This window comes from Sciurus carolinensis, chromosome 2, assembly GCF_902686445.1.
Source record: "Sciurus carolinensis chromosome 2, mSciCar1.2, whole genome shotgun sequence".
Taxonomy (NCBI): domain Eukaryota; kingdom Metazoa; phylum Chordata; class Mammalia; order Rodentia; family Sciuridae; genus Sciurus; species Sciurus carolinensis.
This window is the reverse complement of record NC_062214.1, coordinates 53,402,658-53,424,700: the sequence shown is the minus strand read 5'-3', so window position 1 is coordinate 53,424,700 and position 22,043 is coordinate 53,402,658. Positions and strand designations below refer to the sequence as shown.

Here is a 22,043-nt window from a genome sequence, read left to right as displayed (position 1 = left end):
GGTGGAGGAAAGTGATGGCTAAGGGGCATAAGGTTTCTTTTGGAGGTGATGAAACTGTTCTGAAATTAGTAGTGACAGCCCCACAACTTTGTGAACATATTAAAATCCACTGATTTTATACTTTAAAGTGGTGAATATATTGTATGTAAATTTTATATCAATTAAAAGATCAATGATTTAAGAATTTTCTTCTCAACATCTGAGAAAAACAGTAAAATAAACTCAAAGCAAAAGAAGAAAAAAATGATATAAAAATTTTTATACAATAGAACAGAGGTGGGAATCAAAGCCAAAATTTTAAAAGATCAATAAAGCAGATAAGGGAAAAAATACTACCAATGTCAAGAATACTAATAATTCTAAAATATTAAAAGAGGCCATTACATGTAAATCTGTGCCAATAAATTTGAAAATTTCAAGGAAATGAAGAAATTCCAAGAAAAATACAGCTTATCAAAACTTAGAAGAAACACAAAGTCTAAATAATTTGATGCCTATTAAAACACACTGAATCTATAATTTAAAAAAAAAAAAAATCTCCAAAACCAAAAAGCACTCCATGCCCATATAGATTCATTAGGAAACTATACTAAAATATAAGAAATAACACAAATTTTACAGAATGTCTTCCAAAGAACAGGGAAAAGGGGAACTTTTCAATTTGCTTCAAGGGGCTAACATGACTGACATCAAGGATATTTTAAAGAAGGATAATTACAACTTTATCTCTAATGTGCATGGACATGATCCTAAAGACAAATCTAGCAATATACTAAATGAAATATGATGAACTTAGTTTACTACAGAGAAGCAAAGTTGATTTTATTTTTGTATTCATTCCTGAATGTTATTCACATATTATAAACTAGAAAAGTGAACTGAACAGATGCAGAAAAAAATTAAAATAATTTAAATCCCATTCATAATTTTTTCCTAAATCTCTCAGCAAACTCTGAAAATAGTTTCCTTAATAAGATAAAGAATATCCACAAAAACGTCATCAGACCTAATGGTGAAATACTGAAAGGTTCCATGTCCTCAATTTCATTCCCCCAAGACTACAAACAAGACAGACGCTCATTCTTATCACTTGTATTCAACACTGCACTGCTTTATCTGAGCCAGTGGAAAAAAGGTACAAAAAGGAAGACTCAAAAGGCAGAACTAAAACCATCAAAATCTTCAGATAATATAGTCATGTATGTAAAATATAGTCATGTATGTAAAAACCCCAAAGAGTAGGTAAGCTACTAGCACTTAGAAGTAAACTTGTAATAGCCACTGAATACAGTGTCAATATATATAAAAACTTTTCTTTTCGGCTGTGGCTCAGTGGTGGAGTGCTTGCCTGGCATGTGTGAGACCCTGGGTTCAATTCTCAGCACTGCATATAAATAAATAAAACAAAGATCCATCTACAACTAAAAAAAAAAATTTTAACTTTTCTATGTACTAGCAAGCAATTAGGAAATAAAAATTTAAATACAATCCAAAACATTAATCAAAAGAAAACCAAAGTTTTTCAAAGGTAACAAGAGTATGTTTATTTTCTTGAAAAAGGCAATGTTTTTCAAGCATGAAATGAAAATGCTACCTACAAAGATCAATAAACTGGAATTACCTTAAAATGAAGACTGTATGTTCATCGAAAGACATAGAAGAGCAGGGCATGGTGTTTCGTGGGAGGCTAAGACAGGAGGATCTGGAGTTCAAAGTCAGACTCAGCAAGAGGCACTAAGCAACTCAGTTAAGACCCTGTCTCTAAATAAAATGCAAAATAGGGGTGGGGAAGTGGCTCAGTGGTCCAGTGCCCCCGAGTTCAATCCCGGGTACCTCTCCACCCAACTCCCCAAAAATTTGGATACTTTTTATGGCAAGTCAGATATAATTTTCCTACAAAAATATTATATGATCATGTACCTTTTAGTTCAATCTTTTCAGCCAGTATACTATAGTTGAGAAATGCCTTATTTTGGGATCCTATCATCAACATAAAAACTTTCTGCACTTGGAATCTGTGTTTACAGAAGATGAGAATGATCATGAGCAGGTTTAACTAAAAATAGGCTTCAATGATGACAAGGGAGAAAAAAAAAAAAAAAAAAAACAAGGTATTTTTACAAAGTTGCAAAGTGAGGGCAAAAGAAGCAGAGTTAGTAGCTTCCAAAAGACTTAACAACACTGACAGGGTCCAGTCCATGCTTCTTGGTTTTAAATCAAAAAACAGAAGCCAAATTCTTTATGTAACCTCCCCACACAAACTCACACCCTGCATGCTTCTGGCAAATTCCCAGAGTCAGTTCAGCTTAAGACACTGCCTAGGAAAAGCAGATTTGCAGAACAGGATGAGATTATAAAAGCTCTTCCATAGTAGAAAAAATAATTTGCTATTTGATACCATGATTCTTTTACTGCCTCCACCACCATCTACTAAAGACAATCGTCTAAACCCTATCCCTAAATAAAAGACAAAATAGGACTGGGGATGTGGCTCAGTGGTCAAGTGCCCCTAAAGTCAATCCCAGGTATCCCCCCCCCCAAAAAAAAGAAGAAAACAAAAGTCAAAGCAAGAAATGGAAGATACTGGCAATGAAATGCATATATCTGACAAAGGACAAAATAATTAAGAATGCCTACAGGGCTGGGGTAGCGCAGTTGGGAGAATGCTTGCCTTGTAAGCACAAGGCCCTGGGTTCAATCTCCAGCACCGCCAAAAAAAAAAAAAAAAAAGGCTACAAATTCATGTAATAGAAGATGTACAAAGGTCCTGCAGAGAAGATTGGAAATGACCAACCGAGATGTGAAAATGCTAATGCCCAATGGAGGTAGAAATCAGGAAAATAAAAAATTAAAGCTACATTCCACCCCAAAAAACTAAAGGCTAAATGTTTTCTCTGATGTTAACTCACAAACAGTTGGGGGGCAGGGATGCAAGGGAAGAATAAAGTTACTTTAGATTAGGTAGAGGAGAGGCAGGAAGGGGAAGGAGGATGGAGTAAGAAGGATAGTAGAGTGAAAAAGACATTACCACCTCATGTAAATAAATGACTGCATGACCAATGTGATCCAACAATATGTACATAATGCACTAAGCAATTAGAAAAATGAGAAATTATACTCTATGTCTGATTTATCAAAATACATAAATGCACTCTACTGTCATGTATAACTAATTAGAATAAAAAATAAAAAAAACTACACTCTAAAAAATAGTACACAAGGATATATAAACAATATGTTCACTAAAATGCTGTTTGTAATAATAAAAATTGGAATTTATCTCAATATTCACCGGCACAGGGATATTTCATATTTATGTGAAATATTACTACAAAGCAATTAAAATGTGTTGACTTACAAACACCAATATGTACACATTGCAAATATAACAATGCATGAAATAAAGCAAATGCCTATTTGTAAGAAGTTTTAAAACACATGACAATTAGGAGGGGGACTTCCTAAGGGCTGGTAATATTCCGTTCCTTGATTTTGGTCATATAGATGTTATTTACTTTATCATAATTTACTCAACATTTTTTTTTCTTTTTTAAAGTTCTAGGAATTGAATCCAGGATCATACATGCTAGGCAAGTTCTCTACCCCTGAGCTACTTTCCCAGCTTCCCAGTTGTATACTTTAATTATGCAAGTTCCTGAATGACTATCTTATTTACACAAAAAAGTAAAATACAAAAAAAGATGTTTATGGACATATATGAGAAAGTATACAAATAGAAAGGAAATAGACCAAGAGAGTTGTTACTTCAAGGAGTGAGCAGGGGAAAGAAAAGAATTTGGTACAAAATATTTTATCTGATGTTTATATTGCTTGGAGGAAAAAAAAGGTCTGAAATATGTCAAAATTTTGTCTGTTAAAGTTGGTAGGTCTAATTATCTTTATGTATCTTCTTCTATTCTTAAATATTTAGAGGAAAAATCTTGTAAACACATCAACACAAGAAATTAAGTCCTACCACTCAGAATACTGTTTAAAAACTTAAAAAAAAATTTTTAGTTGTACATGAACACAATACCTTTTTTTTTTTTAATTTACTCTTATGTGATGCTGAGTATTGAACCCAGTGCCTCACACATGCCAGGCAAGCACTCTACCACTGAGCCACAACCCCAGCCCTGTTTAAAAACTATTAACGGTAGCTAGGCGCAGAAGCACAAACCTATAATATAAGGAGGCTGAGGTAGAATGATTGTAAGTTAGAGGCCAGCCTCAGCAAATTAGGGAGGCCCTGTCTCAAAAAAGAAAAAGGTCTGGAATGTAGTAGTTCAGTGGTAGAGCGCCCCTGGTTTCAATACCCGGTAAACCACCCCTCCCCAAAAGATAAATCATCTTTATTAAGGCATAAGTGTACTTAAAGTGCAAAATTTGATGTTTCAACCTATACATTCACCCATAAAATCATCACCACAATCAAGAATTGATTAACAAACATATCCATCATTCCCCAAAGTTTCTTCATGCCCCTTGCCTTTCCCACCCCATCCCTGGGGTTCTTACCCCAGGCAAGCACTGATTTGCTTTCTGTCACTACAGTTAGTAGGCATTTTAAAGAATTTGGTCCAAATGGAATTATATAATACATATATATATAGAGAGAGGTCTGGCTTCTTTCACTCACCGTAACCATTTTGAGATTCACTCATGCTGTAGCATGCATCAATAAATTATTCTTTACTGCTGAGTATTTGTTTGTATGGACATACTATAATTTGTTTATCCATTCACCTGTTGAACATGTGGGTTGTTTTCAGTTTGGGGGTCTTATAAATAGATGTTTGTGTGTAGACAGATGCTTTAATTTCTCTGGAATATAACTAATGCCACTCAAAACTGTTAAAGTGATCAAAAACAAGAAGAGTTTAAAAAACTGACAATCTTTATAAGAGTCTAATAAATAGTGATGACTAAATGTTAAGTTTTATCCTGGCCAAGATCCTGGTAGAGAAAAAGGATATTAGGTTAAAAGTAAGGAAATCCAGCAGGGCACAGTGGCGCATCCCTGTAATCCCTTAGCTCAGGAGGGCTAAGGCAGGAGGATCAGGACCTCAAAGCCAGCCTCAGGAAAAGTGAGGCACTAAGCAATTCAGTGAGACCCTGTCTCTAAAATACAAAACAGGACTAGGGATGTGGCTCAGTGGCTGAGTGCCCTGAGTTCAATCCCTAGTACCAAAAAAAAAAAAAAGTAAGGAAATCCAAATAAACTATTGACTACAGTATCAACATTGTGTTCATTAGGTGTGACAAACTCACCATATTAATATAAGGTGTTGGCAAGAGGGAAAACTTTATGCAGGATATATGTGAAATCTATATCTATTTAAGTTTTCTATAAATTGAGAACTATTCTAAAGTAAAAGTTCATCTTAAAAATATCTAAGAATTGGGTTGGGGTTGCCTAGTTAAGTGTAAGGCACTGGGTTTGATACTCAGCGCCACATAAAATTAAAGGTATTGTGCCCATCTACAAATAAAATTTACATATATATAATATATGTAAAATCTAAGAATCATTGAGTCACGTGATAGGTAAACATTAAAATTTTTTAATATCCTGCCAAACTGTTTTCCTAATAGTTGTACCATTTTGCATTCCTACCAGCAGTATACAAGAGTTCCAGGTCTTTCACATTCTTACCAATTCTTGATAAAGTCAGTCTTCCTAATTTTAGTCAGTCTTCCTAATTTTAGTCATTCTAAAAGGCAAGTACATTATTAATTTTGCAGTGTATATTTCACTGATATGTATAGATACAGGTGAATATACACAGACTTATATGTCTTATATGTATATGTTGTGTGTGAATATATGTACTTTTCCAAAAATCAGACTTTCTGGTTCTTACAAGAAACTGGTAGCTGCCCAAATCCAAATTTCTCCATACAGCCTCCAAAACATACACAGATCAACAAAAGCAATACAGTAGAAATACTATGATCTTTGCTTCCATGTTAACAGGTACCCAACTGTCCTAAACCTGCTTACCCAGTTTTAGAGCCCATCTGAGAGGACTGCCAGACAGAAGCAAAGGAAAAAAAAAAAAAAAAAAAAAAAAAAAGACCCTAAAAATTCAAACATTAAACAGTATCAAACCTAGAAACAAACTTAACAAAAGATGTGAAAGATGCCTACAAAACAAGGATAAAAATTAAGGATGAACTAATAAATAGGCCAGCTTCATGTATTGGAAGACTTGTCAACATATCACATATCCGCAATTATTTCAGAGATTCAATGCAATCTCAATCAAAATTCCCATAGAGGTTTGGGGTTAAGGCTCAGTGGTAGAGCAATCACCTAGCATGTGTGAGGCACTGGGTTCGATTCTCAGCACCACATAAAAATGAAGATATTGTGTCCATCTACAGCTAAAAATATTTTTTTTAAAGCCCCATAGAAGGCTGGGTATGTGGACAGGTATGACCAGCTGAATCTATTCACACAGAAATGCAAAGATCTAAGAAAAGACAAGAATCAAAAAGGACAAAACTGATGATTTCACTACCAACTATCAAAACCTATTACAAAGCTATAGTAAGACATAAGGACAGATATGTAGATTAATGGCGAGAACTGAAACTTCTGAAACAGATATGCACTACACTATGCGTATCTGATTTATGAGAAGGATAAATCACAGGATAGTGTGATTAACAAGGAATTTTCACCCCCAAATGCTGCTGGATCAACTGGTTATCTACACACACACACACACACACACACACACACACACACACACATGCACACACAGCACAAAATGAATCTTAACTTTCTACCTTGCACCATACACAAAACTAAATTTCAGGTGGGCTGCAAATCTAAGTGTAAAAGGTAAAGCACAGTTTTTTAAATGAAACATACCTTGGAATAGAAAAATACTTCTTAAACAGGACACAAAACATTAAGTAAAATTAAAAGGTCAGTAAATTCTTAATTCAAAGTCAAAATTTTTCTTATTTAAAAAAATACACTTTAAGAATATAAAGGCTGGTGGCATGGACCTGTAGTTACAGCTTCTCAAGAGGTTGAGATGGGAGGATTAGTGGAGTTTGAAACGAGTTTGAGCAACATGGTGAAACTCCATTGCAAACAAATAACAAAAAGCATAAAGGCAAATCAGTGATTGGGAGATCGGGAGGAAATATATTGGGAGAAAATATTTGTAACTTACATTTCAAACACAGAACTCATGTACAGAATATATAATGAACTGATATAATTAGAAAAAAGTAGATTAACACTGAAAGAATAAATGTAAGACCTGAAGAGGCAATTCAGGAGAGAGGATATCCAAAGGTCAATAAACATTAAAAGGTGCTCAACTTTATTAGTCATAAGGGAAATTAAAAACTACAATAGAGATACCACTACATACTGACCAAAATGATTAAAATGAAGAAGACAATTGCAGTAGTTAGTAAGGATGTGGAATATCCCAAAGTTATCATGTATTACTGCAAGCATAAACTGGCTTAACTGTTGTGAGAAACAGCCACCTCTTAAAAGGCTGTGCTATGACTCAACAATCCCACTTCTAGGAATTTATATCTATATCTATTTGGTATAGATATAAATTCAACAAAAGGCATGCTTAGAGCAGCACTATTCATAATGACTCCAAACTGTGGAATACCCAAATGCCTATTAACAGAATAAATGAGCATTCATCTATAGTCATACAATGGGATATTATATAGCAATGAATGATCCATAATCACTGATTGCAATATGGGTAAATTTCATAGCTAATGAGTATGTATTCATGATTCCATTTATATAAGCTCAAAATCATCTATACAATTAGACATCAGCATGGTGATTTCCCTTCACGTGTCAGATACCAAACAGGAGGCAAGGGGGTTTCTGGTATATTATTAATTTTTGTCTCTATGTCAGTGGTTATAAAAGTTGTGTTCGGTTTATGAAAATTCATTGAACACTACACTTATATTTGCATACTTTTATGTATGTGCAAAATGTGTGAGAGAAAGAAAGAAAATGTACCTTTTCAAACAAGATCAGATTTTCTGGTTCTTATAGGAAATTGGTAGTAATCTGTTAACACTTCAATAAAAAGTTATACTTTATATTGAAGTATGTTATGCTTAAATAAAATGTTAAATCTTTATCACTTAACTGTTAAAGCCATATATTAATGTTTCATAAAATTTTTCTATTTCATCAGAAACTAGACTTGCTGAGAATAATTTCAATCATCTCACTACCTGGAACAGAATTATTAAACTTAGTTTTGGAATAACTTTACAGATAATTTAGTGATGACACTGTTTATGACCCTGCAGAATAAAAAAGGAAACCAGAATTTCAGTAACAGACTACAGCTTTACAATTATTTTGGTCTCAAAATTTGGCAGACCATTTAGATGTGGGTATGGCTGCAGTAGATTTGATAAAGTTAGAGCTCCTTGCCTATGATATGTACTTCCCATGTGTGTCATACTCAGAAGATCAAAACAAAGCCTTTAGAATCAGCCTTAAATCTTACTTTGAACAACTCTGGCTAATCAATTCCTTTTTTAAACCATCAAGCCCTTTTAACTGGTTACTGAGAAGGTTCAGCGAGATAACATGAATTTTTTTCTCCAGTTGGTGCCCCCAAGCCATCCTATAAGTTGAACGGTCCTACTTATCTAGCAGTTAAGTGATATCTTGCTAGTTTACATACCTTTATAGACACCATTACTAAAAACTCCGTTCATTAATACTTTAATCACCATTTATAGCTCCTTTCCACCCTTCCCCAGAGTTCAACAGATTCATGCTTAAAGGACAGGGAATTTGAAGAGTCCCTCTAGGTGGCAGGCAACCTTCTCTTAAGAAATGTGTACATTCCCATTATACTGTTGATCGGGTAGGAGATCCAGCTCTGACCAGGCCTTTCAGTCCCACACCAACTCCCATCATCTCTCATGCAACATGCGCCCTTTCTTAGTGGGATTAATAACCAAAAAGGTCAGACCTTTTGCAGACCTCTCCTAAACCACAGGTCACAACTTTCTTGTGTCAACTGGGGGAATTCCGACAACTTCAGCTACCCTATTCTGTCCTACATCTCTAAATTTTTCAATTCATCTTTACTCAGTCAGGGGCAGATAACAAATCTGCTATCCAAACTCAACCCTGCCTTCACTCCTGGAAGCACCTGCAATCTATAAACATACTTCATACTTCTTCTGAAAGAGACTCCCCCTTGCTTGGCTTACAAGGGGAAGTAGTATCCACTCCACTCTCCTCTTATTAAGAGGATGGGAATCACTTCAAATCTATCCTCCCTCTGTGATCTTTTATACTGTGCAGACCAGAGAAGGGCTGTGATGTTTGTGGCAGGAGAGACTATCTGTTCCCATTCTTTTGTTTGTTTTGGCAGTGGTGGGAATCTAAGGGTCTCATGGTGAGCTATACCCCTAGCTGGTCCCACTTCTTAAGGGTTCTCATTACACCACAGGTCACAACTTTATTCTCAGCTTTGGGCCCTCATGGCCAATTTTAGGGAAACAGAAAAATATATATACTCAATATCCAGCTACACTGAAATAATTTTAATTCTCTTTCAAGATATTTCAAATGTTCTGCTCTCAAAAAGTGTTTCCTAGTTCCCAAAGCAAACTCCCCCTACTTGATTCTATCATCACTTTTTCAAAAACAGTTGGTCAACTGAATTTTTCTGTTGTTGTTCAGTGCTATGGACTGAACCCATGGGTGCTCTACCACTGAGTTAAATTCCTAGCCCTTTTTATTTTGAGACGTCTCACTAAATTGCCCAGGTTGGCCTTAAACTTGTGATCTTTCTGCTTCAACCTCTAGAACTGCTGGGATTACAGATGTGTGCCACCACACCCTTCCAGTACACATTTCTGTTATCACTCTCACTGCATAGTATGCCATGAAATATTTTATCATATCTAGCATACAGCCTTGCAAGTAACTTACACTCAACTGTTCAAATGGAAAAAAACTTCTGCAAAGTTAAATATACCTATGTGAAACAAGTTAACTGTGCCATGTAATTTCTGACAGATGACCAAGTATGAATAAAATGTTAGTAAGACAATAATAAAAAAAGAACATTTACCTTGTGCCAGAGCCTAGTGAAGAAATGAAATGTGATCAATGCAAAATGCAAACAAAAATATGAAACACTGTGTTCAGGAAATACCATTTTTAAAACTTTCATTACAAAATCTTTATTATAGAAGAACTAATGAGGAAAAGTACACAGGAACAAAAGGTCCATAACAACTTCACTATTACATGTAAATCACTCTAGTCTTTTTTCTACTCATATGTATATCCTTAAGGCCATGCTGTTCTATACTTTGCTTTCTTTCATTTAAGATACTGTGATTATCTTCCTTTGCCATTAAGTACTCTTCAACAAACATACTTAGTGGTGCACAACAGCCCACTGCATGGCTGTGCCATGATTTACTTAACCTCTTGATGCCAAATTTTCCCTAGTTATAATGCTGCCATAAACAATATTATTCTTAAGTTTTTATAGTTCTGATCATTTTTAAAGCAACAAAATTATTTTTTTGTTGTTGTAGATGGACCCAATACCTTTATTTTTTTAATGTGGTACTGAGAATTGAACCTAGGTACCTCACACATGCCAGACAAGTGCTCTACCACTGAGCTACAACCAACAAAACTACTTTTGATCAAGCTGTTTCTTAAGATTCTTCATGGAGGGGCTCAGTGGTAGATGACTTGCCTAGCACACATGGGTTCAATTCTCAGCACCACATAAAAATAAAGGTATTGTGTCCTTCTACAACCAAACACACACACACACACGTATGTATATATGTATGTGTGTATGCATGCATGCATATGTGTGTGTGTGTGTGTGTGTGTGTGTGTGTGTGTGTGTGTATTCATTCTTCATGGAAAAGTTTTCCCTGGTTTACTTCCTCATTAACCACAACAGTGGCATTTCTGTGGCCTGGTCCTTAGGGGGTTCTTGCTGGGGAAAAGCAGGGAAGATGCTTTCCATAGGTCAGGCATTCCTGTCACCAATGAAGAACAAAGGTCTACAGACTTGAGTTGACATCTTAGGTAGAAGGTAGAGAGAGCACTAACTGTACAGAGGGGCTAGGTGTGTTATGAAAAGGGCTCAAACCCCAGCTTCCTCAGTGGGAACCTTTTCTGTAATCCTTGAGCTCCCTTAGAATCTGCAGTCTTACGTTCTCATCTAAGCCCCATAAGAAACCTGTGAAGCAGGTCAGGCAGGTACTTTTCTGCTCTACAGGTGGGAAAACTGACCTTTTTATCTTACAGCCCAATGTCAAGCTTAGAAGCTACGTTTCCCATTTTTTTTTTTTTTTTTTTTTTTTTTTTTTTTTTTTTTTTTAAGTATTCTTCCCACTGTACCTCTTAGATGTGTGCCCTGAGAAAGGTCTAAAGAACATCTTCATTATAGTTCGGCTGCCCACTGTCCTTAAAAGAGTGTTATGACAATACTCTCACCAGATCCTGACATCTCACCAGTGAGAACACTGGGCTCCCTAGCAAACTGCAAACATATGATCACTCCTGAAAGTTCTTTGCTCATTAAGCATAGGTCCTGTCCCATTAAGACAACATAGCACTAGCTGAAAAATACTTTCCTATAAACTAGAACAGTTTTCAGGATGTCTGACAGTGTGGTTTAAGCCACTGTTGAGTGTTATTCTTTTTTTTTTTTTTTCCTTTTGGAGGTGGGGAACGAACCCAGGGCCTTGAGCAACGTAAGTATATGCCTCCCCAGCCCAAATGTCATTCTTTTTTGGGGGGAGGGGGTACTAGGGATTGAACCACTGGGCCACATCCCCAGCCCTATTTTGTATTTTATTTAGAGACAGGGTCTCACTGGGTTGCTTAGCACCTTGCTTTTGCTGAGGCTGGCTTTGAATTCCTGATCCTCCTGCCTCAGCCTCCTAAGCTGCTGGAATTACAGGCATGCACCACAGCACCCAGGCCAAATGTCATTCTTATCGGGATGAAATATATGCAATTTTTTTCAGACAAGAAAAATGGAACATGTTTTCAAACCAAGACAACTATCTGAATTTTAAACTTAGCATAAGCTAATGGAGAGGAGGGTTAGCTCATTACTTATATCATACATATACTCTTTTTTGGAACTTAGAAAAGACAAGTCCCAATACCTCTGTAGTATGTCCTTTTCTCATGTGCCTTCCCATAGAATTCAATAAAAAAAAAAATCTACAGATGGAACAGATCAGTCTCTTTTTCTTTTCTTTTTTGTTTTTTTGTTTGTTTGTTTGTTTGTTTGTTGTACCAGGGATTGAACCCAGGTTACTCACGCACTAAGCTACAGTCCAGCCCTTTATTTTTTGAGACAGGGTCTCACTAAGTTGCTCAGGACCTTGCTAAATTGGTGAGGCTGGCTTTGAACTTTCAATCCTCTTGCCTCAGCCTCCTAAGCAGCTGGGATTTCAGGTATGCATCACGGTGCCCAGCTCAGTCTCCTTCTTAAAGAGACTCCCTCAAATATGAGGCTACTTAATAATCACACACTCCCTGAATCTTTGCAATAATTACTTCCAAGGTCAAGTTAAAAACTAAATCAAATAATTTATAACTAAGAATGGTAATTATTAGTCTTTGTACTGAGAAAATTTGCTGCTGCCACATTTTTCAAGGTCCATTTTAAAAATTAAAAATATATTCATTCATCTAAAATAACTCAACAGAAAACATTCCATCAACCTTCTTAAAACATGTTGCAACTTCCACAAAAAATTATTGAACACTGTTAGGACATCCACACTTCCCAGGCAAAAGTCTTGGGGAGATAGTGCCCTCTTCCTCCACTAATCTGTACAGTATCCCACGTACTATAAAAATTAGAAGACTACTGACATGTACTCATGCTTAAAAGCTATTAAAACATACTGTTCAATGTAATAGCCACTAGTCACATGGCCACTGAGCACATGATATGTAATAGTTGGTCTTGTGGTATGCTGTTTCCAGTATGTAAAACACATACTGGATTTTGAAGTCTTGGTACTAATTAAAAGATACAACTTGTAAATTTTTACAGTGTTGTATGTTGACAAGGCAGTATTTTGTATATATTGGGCTAAATAATAAATTCATTTAATCTGTTTCCTTTTACTTTTTTTCATATGGCTAGCAGAAAATAACTTGTGATTCACATTATATTTCTGTATTTAAATACTCTTGTTACCTTTGGCCTATCCTTTTTTCCCAATCTTCCTATGCATCATAAAATAGATTTCTATATTTTAATCATAGCAATCTTCACCCAGAGGGGCATCCAATCCACAAAGTAAACCATAAAAGGAACAAGTGCTACCAGAGACCCAATATCATTCTCCAAGGCTTCCCAAGTCAAGAGCTCCTACATGCACTGCCTAGAAGCAGTTCTTGTCACAAACCTAGGACATCCAAGCTTTCAATCTAAATCACCTGGCAAATGATCATGAATTCCTCGGTTTAAGGGTGTAGTGCAGACTTTACTGAAATCCAGAGAATTGTCCAATATGGCATTTATCCTTCGAAAAATATTGGCATTGCTACACGTGGAGAGTGCAGGTGCTTCCTGGTTGTCCCAGCAATCTTTTATCCTTCCCACTTCTTCGTCCTAGACACAGAGAAAAAATACTTAGGTTTTCTGCACTCCTTTCTGGTAAGCACAGAGATACTACACTACCCCCTCATAAGTTAAAGTAAAAAGGGTTTGACTTTCTTCACTCTGTAGCAAAACACTAAATAAGTGTTTACTATGAACAAAGTACTCAGAACTGTAAGAGTACTAACCAAAATATAAAGATCTCAAAAACTTCCTTGTTGAATAGGATACACAGAGGCATTTGCATGACAAGTTAGCAGGAGCATAAGCTAGAGAACCAGACAGACTTGATTCAAATATTGGGGGATATATGCATACCCTGGAACATTGTTTGACATAAAGGTATGTAGTACTGAGAGCTAAACATGGATAAACCTCAAAAACATTACACTAAGTGAAAGAAACCAGTCACATAATACAACATTTCACTGCACAATGGTTACCACTACATAATTTTCCCAGTTTTTTTAGTTCAAAGACTGGTTTATAATCTTCATCATGTAATTATCACATAGATAATTCCGTTTGTCATGCCACTTAAAAGTTAAACAGAGTAGCAAAGTATTCACTAGTGGCATTATAGATGTGCATTTGTCTTCTCCTGCACTGCCAGCCATGAGCCTAGAATTCTCAGCTTATGGTCACTATCAGTGACCAACTTGTGTGGTTTGTTTAAAAGTACTAAAAGTATTGTCACTCAACTCAATGAGAGCAGTAAACCCAGGGGAGCAGGTATACAGCAAAGCTGCCATGAGTTAAGTCATGTGATTTGGTAAGACTCAGATCTTCCCATGATAGTTAAACCATACAGTTCATCGGCCAGCAATACATTAACAGATGAAGCATTTCTTTCTGATTATGGGTCAATATAAAAACTATTCTGTAGGCTTCAAGATGAAAATGATTATGTTCACTGAACAGCTTGGAAATAGCAGTGGAAAGAGATTTCACAGAACAAAAGGTTCTTTTAAAAAAAAGGCTTCACTGGGTTGGGGTTGTGGCTCAGTGGTAGAGCGCTTACCTAACATGTGTGAGGCACTGGGTTCAATTCTTGGCACCACATATAAATAAATGAATAAAATGAAGGTCCATCAACAACTAAAAAAAATATTAAAAAAAGAAAAAAAGAAGGCTTCACATGCCAGATGTGGTGGCGCAGGCCTATAATCCAATTGGCTCAGGTGGCTGAGACAGGAGGATTGCAAGTTCAAAGCCAGCTTCAGCAATGGCAAGGCACTACAATTCAGTGAGACCCTGTCTCTAAATAAAATACAAAACAGGGCTGGGGATGTCGTTGAGTGCCTCCGAGTTCTATCCCCAGTACAAAAAAAGGCTTCACATAATGATCACACCCAACTTTTTTGTTAGGGGGGAAAAAAAATACCGGCATAAAATCCACAATGATTATGTGATAAAATATGGTAAATGTTCTATGAGTCAATTTAAATAAAATAACCAGAATAAGAAATTTGAAGATAGAAATCTGATATAACTTTCCTGTGTACATATATGAATACACCAAAGTGAAATCTCACAGACATGTACCTCCACAAGAAATTTTAAAAATAATTATGGCTAAATGGCAGAAAGATCAATAAAGAGAAGGGAGCAGCAGGTGGGGAAAGGGAGGGGAGAAGGGGTGAGGAAAGAGAAAGAGAGCTACTGGGGTCAGAATTAGAATAAGATATATTCTGTGCTGTATAATTATGTCAAAATGGATTCTACTGTTGTGTATAACTAAAAAGAATCAATAAAATGAAATTTTAAAAATGAAATTTAAAGATAGCTGGGCATAGTGACGTACTATTAATCTTAATTTGGGAAGGATACCAAGTTCAAGGTCAGCCTGGGTAACTTAGCAATACCCTGTCTCAAGAAAAATATTAAAAGTAGGGCTGAGGATGTGGGTTCAGTAATATAGCACACTCCTGGATTCAATCCCCAGTACCAACAGATACATAGATAGATAAATAAAGAAATCTGAAGATTACTTGCCTACGATTGGAGGGATGATTAGGGAGCAGTGGCTTATGAGTAAAAGGTTCCTTTTTGAAGAAATAGAAATACCCTAAAATTACATTATGGTGATAGTTGCACAGTTCTGTAAATATACTAAAAATAAACAATGAATTGTGTGTTGAAAGGTGAACTTTATGAAGGATAAATTATATCTTAATACAGCTATCTAAAATTTTTGTTTTTCCCATTTACTAGCTATGTTATATTGGTTACTTAAACCTTGTGCCTTGGTTTCCCTATTTGTGAAATGGGAAAAGGGCACCCACAACTTTTTTTTTTTTAATGACATGTATAAAGCATTTAACCTGGCACCTGCCAAACAGTAGTTGTTATTTTTACATTTGAAGATATGATTCTAGGAGAGGATAGGGTAAGCATCAGGAGTGATACATCAAGCAACTCATATTAAGATAGGAGGATCGCAAGTTCAAGGCCAACCTGGACAACTTAGCCAGATCCTGTCTCAAAATAAAAAATAAAAAGGGCTAAGGGGCTGGAGTTGTAGCTCAGTGGTAGAGTGCTTGCCTTGCACATGTGAAGCAATGGGTTCAATCCTCAGCACCACATAAAAATAAATGAGTAAAGAAAGATATGGTGCACATCTACAACTAAAAAATATTAAAAAAAAAAAAAAAAAGGGCTTGGGGGGGTATAGTTTAGTGGTAGAGAGCCTATCTAGCATGCTCAAGATCCTGATTCAACCCCTGGTACTGAGAGAAGGAAAAAAAAAAAAAAACAAAAAACACCTCCAAGATACAGAATCATGAACTGAACCCTACAGAAAAACTATTATTTTGGTCTTCTTTATCTTAATACCACTGCCATCCAACAGGTTCCCAAAGATATCCATTCTTCATTCTTCATCTCCCTCACTTTCCACATCCAATTCCTGATGTTGTAAATAGTGAAACACTGATCGCCAGACTGAATCTTCTAAGGGGAGTCTGTTTTACCAGTCCAATCGTTCCCAATTATCTCAGGGTAAACAAATGAACACAAAGCAGACCCCTTTTAAAATCCAGGTAAGCATTAGAAATGACCAAATGCGGGGGCTGGGGAGATAGCTCAGTCGGTAGAGTGCTTGCCTTGCAAGCACAAGGCCCTGGGTTCGATCCCCAGCACCCCAAAAAAAAAAAAAAAAAAAAAAAAAAAAAAAAAAGAAATGACCAAATGCATTTATCAACTTTGCAGGAAGACTTTAGAGGGACAACTTGACCCCAAGACTGGTATTCTTTGCAAGCCACAAGATAACCAGAATATCATGTAATCTTGTTTTCCCAAACCCTCTGAGAGGTACCTTATGGCCCTTTTTACAACTGTTCATTTCTAAGATGATTCTCAACTTCACTAAAGCAATTTTATAAAGGCTAAGATGCAAGCATTTAGTCCACAGATTTTGTTATTACTGTTGTTGTTGTGGTACTGGGGATTGGACCTAAAGGTACTCTACGACTGAGCTTTTTATTTTTGAGACAGATCTGGCTAAGTTGTCTGGGCTGGCCTCCAACTTGGTCAAATCCTCCTACCTCAACCTCCCCAGTAGCTGGGATTACAGGTGAGTGCCACTGGCTGTAGTGTGCAGATCTTAAGGCTACATGCCTCATTCATTCACTGCCTAATAAACATGAACCAATTGACTGCTATCTACAGTGAGCGCCACAAAGGTCAGCAGATTAGAGAATCAAAACAGTTTTGAAACTGAGACAAGAACTAATAACTGATAGTGTTATAAACAACCACACTATAAGCTACAATGTGCTGTAAACATATGCTGTCCGCTAAGCCAAGGTGGCTTGAAGGCAAAACACTGTGCCTAGAAGTGGGGTAAAGAGGAAGGTCTGAAGAATAGAAGCAGCAAAGAGGCATTAGAGTGCTCCAGTGTGGTAGAACATTAGGTATAGGAGAAAAGGCAGACACTGGAAAGGCAGCACTGGAAAGGATATGCCAGGTTAAGGAGTTAGCATCATTTTACAGATCAGATTACCAATCTGTTAAAAGCCCCTTTAATACATACACATACACACACACCCACACCAAATTTTTTATTTACTATAAAAGAAGTACTGTATATATGGATTCCCAGATTCTGGTTACATCTAAAGTCAATTAAATGACTACTATATGTAAGTCTTAGGAGACTACTGGGAACAACAGGAGAGATGAGAGAAGGACCAGTGAAAAAAGTGTCACAGTCGTCTAGAAACAAAGGCAGACTTGGAGGCCTTCTGGGAGAAATTTATTCCTCAGGAAGGAATATCTTATCTCAAACAGGATGAAAAAAAATCTAATTTGGGAACATATCTGACCACCCTGCTCTACTCCTAATCCCATTAAGGAACATGCATCATATTCCCAAACTGGGCAAATAACATCTGGCATGCTTCCCCTCCCCTTCTTTCAAGTATACCAAACCAGAGATCAAGTTTAAGATGACAGTGTAATTAGGATAAAAGTCAATGAAGTGTTCAACTTATACCCCAAACTGCTTGATCTTATCAGTAAATGCAATGTTTGCCTTGAATGATCAATTTTGGAAGCAAAAAAAAAAAAAAAAAGGTCAAAGTCAGCACTGTACAATGAAAAACAGTTCTCTCACTTTTCTTACATGTACAATAGGGATAAAGTAGTAACAATCTCAGGGGGTTCTGTGAATCAACGCACATACTTGGTACTTGCATATACACAGTACTTAGCACAGTGCTTGGCACATAATTATGTGCTGAGCAAATTAATGTTGTTTATCAGTGGTATTATTAGTACACTATGGGGTCAGAGGCTACTGCAGGGATCTTTGAGGAAAAGGAGTTATTTGTACTACCGAGGGCAACTATTCCTCTGATGATCCCAGGCCCTTCTATACTTATAACTCTTCCTCCTAGTCTTGACTTAGGAAGCTTAATTAAAATAGTGAATACATGATACAAGTAAAACTGCCTAAACAATCTACTACAGAATTTATTGATCATTTTAATTCTCCAGTTAAATTATTTTCAAAATGGAAATTATAGTTTCAGTATGGAATCTGCCTGAAGTCTGAATCTACTATGGAATATACTGATCTTTGTAAATTCTCCATTTAAAAGAATTGTTTCTGGGCTGGGATTGTGGCTCAGTGGTAGAACACTTGCCTGGCACATGTGAGGCACTGAGTTCAATCCTTAGCAACACATAAATAAAATAAAGGTATTGGGTCCATCTACAATTAAAAAATAAACATAAAATGAATTCTCATTTTCAAAATGGAAACCCACAAACCACTCTTATAATCATAGTTGCATTTTACATAGTCTACTTTATCAATAGTTCTGAGTTCAAATCAATGTTTTAATATGATGAAAAATGTTTTCTTGGTTATTCTATTGCTTGGTAGCTTCTGCCATTACTTTTGGCATGTTGTGCCATGAAATGAGATCATTTGCAGTTTTTTTTTTTAACTTTTAATTGATCTTTTACTGTGATCAGGAAAGTAGGCTTTAAGATTGAGCAAAGACTTAGAACACAAACTTTAATTCTACTGAAAATCACCAGTCAACAGAAAGAATTACTTTGCACTGCCAGAAAAGATCAAATTTAATGCCAATAGAGGGGGAAAAAAGCCCTCAAGATAAAACTAGTCCAATCTACCTGCCTGCTATCAGAATGGCTCATGAGGAATCTTGACAAATTTTTTTAGATCAATTTTCTCCTTTCCAACAGAGTTGATACTCCCATGGTAAGAGAGTGATCATCAACTGGGATGTAGGGTAGAGTAGGGGAGATAGTCTCTAAAAGAGTATTTCATTTTACACAAGAAACCCCCGCCTCCACCAAAAAATGTGAATCACTATTTCAATAAGCAGAAAGAACACTGGTTCTGGAGTATAAATCCCAGGTCTACCACTTAAGTATCACTCTGAGCCTTAGTTGTCTAAGATATATAACGGAGTATTACTTACTTTGTAGTAATTAGAAATAAAGTGCATGGTTATGCTCAATAAACAACTATTGGAAGCTGTCCAATTTCAGAGTTGATCAAATCAACCTAGCCAAGTTCACCAAGAACCTTATTTACCTGTTCTAGCTTATACTTGTGTTTCTTCATTTCTTTCTAATTTTGAATTTTGGAACTATCATTCATATTGCTTTCTTTAAATATCTGAACCCATCCCACATGAATATGTTTGCTAAAAAACTGAGATTTCATTTTTTATGTTTATTTATACTTATTTGTGTGGCAGAACAAATCTAGAATTGCCTAATTTAGAATGCCTGACCCTGCCTTCATACCATACTCTTTAAACTCAGCATGGTGATGGAATGGCCTTCCTTGGTTTAAAATCCTGGTTTTTGGGTTATTCATTTGCCACAAATGAATGCCAACTGTATCAACTTTTGTTTTTCTGATTGGGGAGTGAACCCAGGGGTGCTCTACCACTGAGTTATATCCTCAATACCTTTTATTTATTGTTTTTTTTTTTTTTAAGACAGTCTTGCTAAGTTGCCCAGACTGGTCTTAAACTTGTGATCCTCCTACCTCAGCCTCCCAAGTAGCTGGGATGACAGGAGTGTGCCAATGCATTACCTCTGAATTTTTATTCAGGTTGGTTTTAATCTACATAATATCAACATTATAGACTCCTTCAAGATTATGGCTAATAATCTACTGTGGATTCATAAAAAAAGATGAGAGATTTACTATGGAAGATTATCTGAGGGGTACACAGTTTATTACTCCAGATGAGATTTTAAAACTGGGATTCATGGATTGGAATCTAGTGAATCCTCTGCAAAACTGTGTTCACACTAAAAATCTTTCTGAGAACAAGATTTTCTTCCATTTAGTTTTTTAGTTAAAAGAGTTGGTATTGAACATTTAGACTTTGTTTTTTAAGTAAGCCAGAGCAACAGAAAGTAATATACTTAGATGCTCTCAAAGAACTGGTTCTACTAAGATGTAGTTTGGCAATTTGCCCTTAGTTTTATACTACATAATACAACTGAACAAAATCTGTATAACATTTGTGTTCATGATTTTGTACTATCATTTTGAACAGCCCTTATATGAGTAACTATATAGAGGAGTACCCTGACAAGAGATTCTAAAACTCTAGTTTTCCATGAAGAATTGTTTTCCTTATAGAAGAATAAAAATCCTCTAGCCAAATTTCTGTTTGCTTTAAGTTACCAGACTACTCAATACCAAGTTTCTGGCTAAACTTTTATTAACTACGGTTATTAAGAAATGTTTCTCTATATTTCACTTTCTCCTTGGTTCTCCATCTCAAATCTTCCATGCAAAAATGTAAGGAATAAAAATATATTCAGCTAGTCCATAAGAAATTGTCAATATTCTACCTTTTCCAAGCAAGCTCAATCTAATACTTCAAGAATATTGAAAAACTGCTAGGTTAGATGTTGAAATTACAGAAATGGATAAAATATAATCCTTGTCTCACAAAACTTCATTAAGTGGGAAAAATAAATCCAGTTAAGTAAAAGGAGAGCAAGGGAAGCACAAAACTCTATACAAAGAAAAAAAAAGAGAAAAATCGAGGTGTCTGGAATGGTTTTACAATTCAAACTCCTAAGCTAGAGAATAATGCAAAAGCAGACTTTCAACAAGAAGACATGAGAAACAGGCAGAGGACAAGCAGAGAGAATACAGAATATGGCACATTCAAGTCAAGAAGTGCTGTCACAGGGCTGGATAGGGAGTTTCACAAGGATAAAGGAGACAGGGCTGCAGGTCCTTACTTTCTGCACATATGAGAAAGATAGTGAATCATCAACAGATACAAGATGTTAACTCCTTTTCCTTCCTGGTCTTTCTTCTTTTTCTCCACTGACTCCTTCCCCTCACTCTTAAGTATGCTCAAGATTTTTTCACCTTAAAAAACATGTCTTCCTTGAATGAAAACATCCTCCTCCAGTCACTGACTTCTTTATTCTGTTCTAAGACCAACCTTCCAGAAAATATGCTATCTTTACTTAACCTCCTGTTCATCCACTCAATTCACAACATTCTGCCAGCATGCTCCCCGCAAAGACATTACACAACTACTCCTAAATTAATAACTTCCTACTTGCCAAACCCAACCAAGTCTACCTTACTTGGAATCTTTGGGGGATCTGGTCCTGATCCACTTTCCACTCAATCCAGAAGCCACTTTATTCAGCCAAAAGTTATTCTCACATTTCTATTACCCAATATTATTTGAGTTTATTAAGTCAGTCTGAAAAAGGAAATACTATTATTTCCAGAACAGACTTATGAGAATATTAAAGAAATATTTAATGAGTCTGCTCAAGAATATCAACAACACATGGTCACCACAATTGCAGCTTCTGTCAACACTTAGCAGTGATATTGTTAGCTGCATGTACTAAAAGCTCTCACAAATA

At 36.1% G+C, this 22,043-nt stretch overlaps 1 protein-coding gene across 13 annotated transcripts in view; it reads right to left on the bottom strand.

Moving 5' to 3' along the window:
* Cpeb1 (cytoplasmic polyadenylation element binding protein 1) overlaps positions 1-22,043 on the bottom strand; it is an 82,179-nt gene that overhangs the window by 49,513 nt on the left and 10,623 nt on the right. For 8 of the 13 annotated variants that reach the window (XM_047541108.1, XM_047541110.1, XM_047541111.1 and 5 more), the window contains one exon: positions 13,481-13,655. The exons of the other annotated variants lie outside the window; for them this stretch is intronic. The gene's annotated coding sequence lies outside the window, so the exon portion shown is untranslated. Of the gene's footprint in view, positions 1-13,480; positions 13,656-22,043 lie in introns of those variants that run through there. 13 annotated transcript variants of the gene reach the window in all.